This window comes from Dasypus novemcinctus, chromosome 10 (assembly GCF_030445035.2).
Source record: "Dasypus novemcinctus isolate mDasNov1 chromosome 10, mDasNov1.1.hap2, whole genome shotgun sequence".
Classification (NCBI taxonomy): domain Eukaryota; kingdom Metazoa; phylum Chordata; class Mammalia; order Cingulata; family Dasypodidae; genus Dasypus; species Dasypus novemcinctus.
Genome location: NC_080682.1, coordinates 98,844,760 through 98,851,256, shown reverse-complemented (window position 1 = coordinate 98,851,256; position 6,497 = coordinate 98,844,760). Strand labels below are relative to the sequence as shown.

The 6,497-nt window shown below is 36.6% G+C and overlaps 1 pseudogene; it reads left to right on the top strand.

Moving 5' to 3' along the window:
- Positions 1-388: 388 nt before the first annotated feature.
- Positions 389-2,030, top strand: LOC101438967 (olfactory receptor 52D1-like; annotated as a pseudogene).
- Positions 2,031-6,497: the final 4,467 nt, after the last annotated feature.

Here is a 6,497-nt window from a genome sequence, read left to right as displayed (position 1 = left end):
TAATTGAAAATTGCATATACAGATAAATGAAATGAAAAAATATTGACGGCAAAATTTGGTAAAAGTTATTAAACCATCACTATTCATGGGTAAGAGGCACAGACAGGTAACTACATCTAAACAAGGAGAAGAAAATACTTATTACACTTCTCATTAAAGAGGCCTCTGTATATTTGTTTACATGATGAAGTACAACTCTAAAATAATACCTGGCACACTGTCAGATAAAATTATTTTCACCTAAATATTTACAGACATTGAAATTACCCAAGTCCTACTATTCCGTCTTTTGGATTAAATGATAAGAGATTGAAAGATGTAAAAATTTATAATTTATATATCTTTTAAAGGTAAATCCATGAAACCCTATCTAAGCCATCTAATACTTATGTCAGCATACAATAAGATTGATATCCACCCATCAACCTTCATTCTCATTGGCACCACTGGTTTGGAGGTTGCCCACATGTGGAGCTATATCCCCTTTTGTGCGGTCTACCTTCTGGCCCTATTGGGAAATTGCTTCCTTCTGTTTATCATCAAGACAGATCCTAGTTTCCATGAGCCAATGTAACTCTTCCTCTGCATGCTGTCTGTAGCAGACCTTACTGTAAGCATTAGAGCTATGCCAAAACATCTCAGGCTCTTCTGGTTCTATGACAGAGAGATTCGTGTTGAAGCTGGCCTCATTCAAGTTTTCCTGATTGATTCTTTTTTTTTTTTCTTTTAAATGTTACATTAAAAAAATATGAGGTCTCCATATATCCCCCATTCCACTTACCCCACTCCTCCCACATCAACAATTTCTTCTATCATCATGGCACATTCACTGCACTGGTGAATACATTTTGGAGCACTGCTGCACCACATGGACAGTGGTCTACATTGTAGTCTACAGTTTACCCCAGTCCACCCAGTGGACCATGGCAGGACACACAGTGTCCAGCATCTATCCCTGCAGCACCACCCAGGACAACTCCAAATCCTGAAAATACCCCCACATTATTTCTCTTCTTCCTTCTTCCTACTCTCAGCAGTTACCGTGGCCACTCTCTCCAAATCAATACTACAATTTCTTCCCTTCCTAATTACAATAGTTCCCCAGCAGAATACCAGTAAGTCCACTCTAACCTATACTCTATTCCTCTGTCCTGTGGACCCTGGGACGTTTATGTCCAGGTCCCTCTACATCAGGAGGGGCTTAGATTCCATATGGATGATGGATGCGATTCTCCTGCTTGCAGTTGTAGGCACTCTTGGCTCCCTTATGTGGTGGTTGACCTTCTTCACCTCCCTGTTAGCTGGCCAGAGTAAATCCAATAAACCAGAGGGTAGGAGTTGCAAGTCCGCTGAGGCTCAGGGCCTGGCTGTCACATGGAGAGTCCAGAGATTCAAGTCTCTGATTCATTCTTGATCCACAATGATGTATGGCTTCTTCCTAGCCATGGTTTTTGACCATTATGTAGCCATTTGTAACCCATTAAAATATTCAGCTATTCTGACACACACACAGCAACTGGAGGAATGTGTCTACCCATCATAATCTTGGGTATTTCACTTCTGAGCCCTCATTCTTTCCTGCTTTGTTGGCTCCCTAATGCAGAACAAATATTATTTCCCACACATACTGTGAGTTCATGGCACTCATCAAGATTGCTTGCGCAGAAACAAAAATCCACAGAGACTACATCCTACCTAGTTGCTGCCTTCCTTACTGATGGGTAGAATTCATATTGATCATTTGTTCCTATGTCTTCATACTCCATACTATTTCCCCTGCCATCCAAAGATGCTTGACTCAAGACCTCAGGCACTTGTGGCTCCCATGTTTTTGTCATCTTAGTGTCTTATACGTCACCTTTCTTCTCTTTTCTTACTCACCGGTTTGGGCACTATGTGGCTCCCCATGTTCACATATTTGTGGACAACATCTATGGGTCCTACCCATAGTGAACTCCATTATGTCTGGGGCGAGAACCAAAAGATATGGGAAAGACTCCTTAAAATTTTTAGTTTTCAAAAGCCTCTGAATTAAGTTCTTTTTGTAGGTGGGTAATATAAGAACAAAATTTCATATCACCTATCTTAGAATGAGTGGATTGATACCATGATACTTTTTAAATGGCTAGATGTCTAGATGTTTCTGTGTGAAGTAACATATCCAAAAACATATGTAAATATTATCCATTTTCTCTGTGCAGCAGTTTTCTTAATAAATAGTTACTCTGGAGATGAGTATCACATTATGCTACTATTTCATCCCAATTAGTATGACTATCATGCATTGTATTGCAAAGTTTCAATTGGCATAAATGCCTAACTATGTCATTACAGTAAACATATCATACTTGGTTACCAAGGTTATAGAAGAGCAATAATTTATGAGAAAATCTTAATTTTACCTGTCTTTTCCTTGTCCATTTCAACAACATTCTGAGGGTTGCTATTTATTCTTACATTATTGATCATCCCTGTCTCAGAAAATCCTATTTTAACATTCATTCTTTCTGTTATAGGACTTGGAGCCTTCTTGTGTCCTTACTATTTATCTTCCAAGTTCCAAGGACCGTGCCTTATAAATTTTTTAAATTAATGTTTAAAGGTCTATTTTCTAGGCTCACAAACTTTAACAACATTTAGAGGCCATGTTTACTCCATAATGAAGAGAGTTAATATAAGAATTCCAATGATATTTGGTCATTTGAATTATGTTTACTTTCTATCTTCGTAGTATTTTTCTTGAAAAATAAAATACAACAATGAACTCAGTCTTCTGGCATTTTAAAAAAGAAAAGCAAATATTTTTATTTGTTTGTATGACTCTTCCAGCTGATGTTAAAAATGTTGCTCATATCAACTCTAGGAGTCTCTTTAGCTAAGATATATAAAGATTGTGGCAATTACAACATTGTGAAAGTGGGATTACAAAGTAGCATCTGCCACCAAGAACATATTTCCTTGAAAAAAAAAACACTGTAAAGTCCTTTAGGACTAAAAACCAGCATGGCATATAATTACAGGTCTTTAATTGACGTTTCAGGATTTCTTAGCAGCTTTAGAAATATCCTTTTATGCACCCCAGTGACTCTTTGACAAATTGTGTTTCTTTCTGAAGTGTATAGTTCAGCCATTCTTTTTTGTTTGTTTTGGTGAGAGTCTGTGGTGTGAAGTATTCTGTTATTTTCATCTATTTTCTTAATTTCACACATATTCTTGAATGATACATTTATATCTACACAATTTTATTCCGGTTATTATGCCATCTTAACTTTTAAAGGCATTACTTTACAGTCTTCAGGGATATGTTATTGCTTTGAAAAAGTCAATTGTAGGTAAAATTGACATAAATTTATAGGTAATTTTCAATATGCTATGAATGCCTTTAAAATTCACTATTTTTCTTTCATGCTCTGTATTTTCATACGGAAAAGTTTTAACATTCCCTAGGTGATGTTTTAAGTTCCCTAGATGATAGATTATACTTGCATGCAGCAAGAACTGAGCACCACTATCAACATTTTTTATCCAAGTGGATCAACCTTTAAGCTAAACATTTGAAGAGAAACAACATTTATTGAACACCTACAAAATGCCATGTTCTTTACTGTATACATGGTATCAATATCAGTTAATGGTCACAATATTTGTTAAGTACCATATATACAGAAATCATAAAAAAGGCTTAACAGTCTCATAGTTAATGGGCTAGTAAATAGAAGAGCTTGGATTTGACATCTGTGCAGCTCTAAAGCCATTCTCTTTCCATAAAGCTCACAATGCTTCTACTTATATCTAAATCTCACTGAAAGGAGTTCTAAGAAACACAGCTTGTCACAAGTACTGTGCAAAAATTGCTCTTTTTTTCTGCCAACCTCTACCCTTAGTTTGAATCCACTTAACAAATATTTATAGATAAACATTCAGTCAGGATATAAAATGCCTAGAGCTATGTTTACAATAGTGTTGGGATCTTAGAAGTGCACAGGACACATATTTTCCTTCTTTCCCATCTGATTTCTATGGAGATTGAGCTCCATCAAAAGAGTGTCATATGCTAGTTCAAAATATTACACTTTTTTAGAGATGGTGGCCATTTTTGAGGGACATACTTTGATTTGAGGGCATGTGAGCATACTAACTAAACCCCAAGTTAGGCATGTATTTGTAGTTCTGAAAAGAAAGGTTGGTTATATGAACAAGCTTTGGAAAATACATAACTTCTTTTAGAAAGCCTTAATACCAAGAACTGGGTGTTTTGGGGTAAGAGCTTAGTTGAATTTCCTGAATTAATTCCTACCAAATTATAAAATCTATTACCACTTCTCCCAAAGCATAGTGACTAAGGGTATGGAGAAAGAATGGGTCTTACAATCTTTGAACATTTGAATATTAAGAGAGTGGGAGAATCATTTTGGTCTAACAGTTTAATAGAGTAGATTCAGATATATAAACATTTCATTTTAACATAATGGCATCTAATACTTATATTAATAGATGCTTACATTCTTCTAGTCACTCCTAAGTTCTTTAAATACATCAGCCCATTAAATGTTTATATAAACTCTACCAGATTTATAGCATAGATACCCTCATTTCCAATAAGGAAACTGAAGTACAGAGAAATTAGTTCACTTTTCCTGATTTCAGAGATGGTTAGAGGTGGAGCAGTGATTTGAAACCAGGATGTCTGGCAGTAGGTTTACATTCTTAACCAAGGCACAATATAGTTAGTCATGCTATACTAAGATATTCCAATGTGTGTGATAGAAGAGGAAAGTAGATATTCAGCCATGGAGTTTGGAAATTCAGGAAATATGTACAGATGTCAAGTCATCAGGAACATAAGGTAGCCAATAATAAAATTCCCTGTCGATTATGCCAAGTCAGGTGTGTGTGTGTATGTGTGTGTGTGTGTGTGTGTGTGTGTAAAGAAGGTGGTGGCTCAGTTTTGAATTAGCCAAGTCTGCATTCAAACATCTCACCTTGTAAAGATTTTCTCCTTTTCTACCATCTGACAGGTGCTAATCAAGTTTCAACATTCCAAAATCATAATTCTCAAAATTTAGAAGGTATGAAGTCTCTGAAAAATACAGATTCCTGAGGACCTCTCTAAAAGCATCAAATTCAAAACTTTTGTGGTGGACACCATAAAATTCATATTTCTAACAAACATCCTAGATGCTAATTATTCAGTGGTTTATAGTGCTTTGAGAAATACACTTACAGAAAACTATTGATATACATATAGCTGTCCTTTAACTCAGATGCTGCAACACAATTTAAAAGTCCTATCTGTACTTATAGATTCTATTTAAAATTTAGAATATTGGAGAGTTTCATTAGAAACTTTTTGACAAAAAAATGGCACATAATCTAAAAATCACCTTTCTTGACACTTTCAGCTAAATGAAGCCATAGGTTAGCCAAATAACCCAAAATCTAAGTAAAGAGAAGCAATTTTCTAAGGACAGATGGGACAAATACCCTTACTTGCCTATCTGATTCCTAAAAAGATTGATCTCCATCAAAAAAGTGTCATACGCAAGTTCAAAATAATGCCCTTTTTTAGGGATGGTGGCAATTTTGGAGGACTTAACGTGCCAGGAAAAGCTGTTAGATGCCACACAAGCCAGTAGGAAGAATTTAATAAAAATTTTTTTCTCAAAGCCAATTGTGGGCATTTATCTGTATATAGAATCCCTGAGAGCCACAGACACAAAGAGGAATTATTCTCAGTCAGATATTTCTACACAGACCTCCACCAAATACTCACCAGAAAGATTAGGGACAGGATGAGGGGCCCCAGAACTCCCTCATGGTTGGACAGGTCTGATAGAGGGGAACAGCAACCATGTAGGAAAGACCACAGAAAGTATCACTCCTCTCTCCCATGTAACAACAGCCTTCAGCCACTGGAGGAAGCACATATATGAAGACCCACTACAGGTGAGGGAAGGGAAGAGAAGCAAACCCTATAACCCTGGGGAAGAGGCAGGATCATCAGACGTCTCCTACAGCTTGGGAGAGGCAGAATCACAGGGAAGACTCTACACCCAAAACCCAGGGACCTAGCAACTGCCTGAGGCTCAACCAGAACAGATATGATACTTCCCAGCACTCACAACCAGATTGCTGGAGTCTGGTAACTAGTAACAGTGGTCTAGTCTAGAAAGAGATTAAAGAGTCTGGAGATGGGCTTGATTTGAGGCACCAGCTACAAAGGGAAGGCCTAAAGCGGATAAACACAGGTAAAGCTAGGGGATGGGAGGGTTGTGATACATTCACCAAAGAAAATAATAGTATCAAGAAATAGACAAACTGAATATTCTTTTATCGGCTGAAGAAACTGACCATGTGGTTAGAAAATTTCTAACAAACAAAAGCTTAGGTCCAGATGTCTGTACTCATGAATTCCACCAAACTTTATTTTTCTTTTGGATTTATTTTAATTTATTTTTTGTCTTTATTTTTTTAATGATACATTCAAAAAATATGAG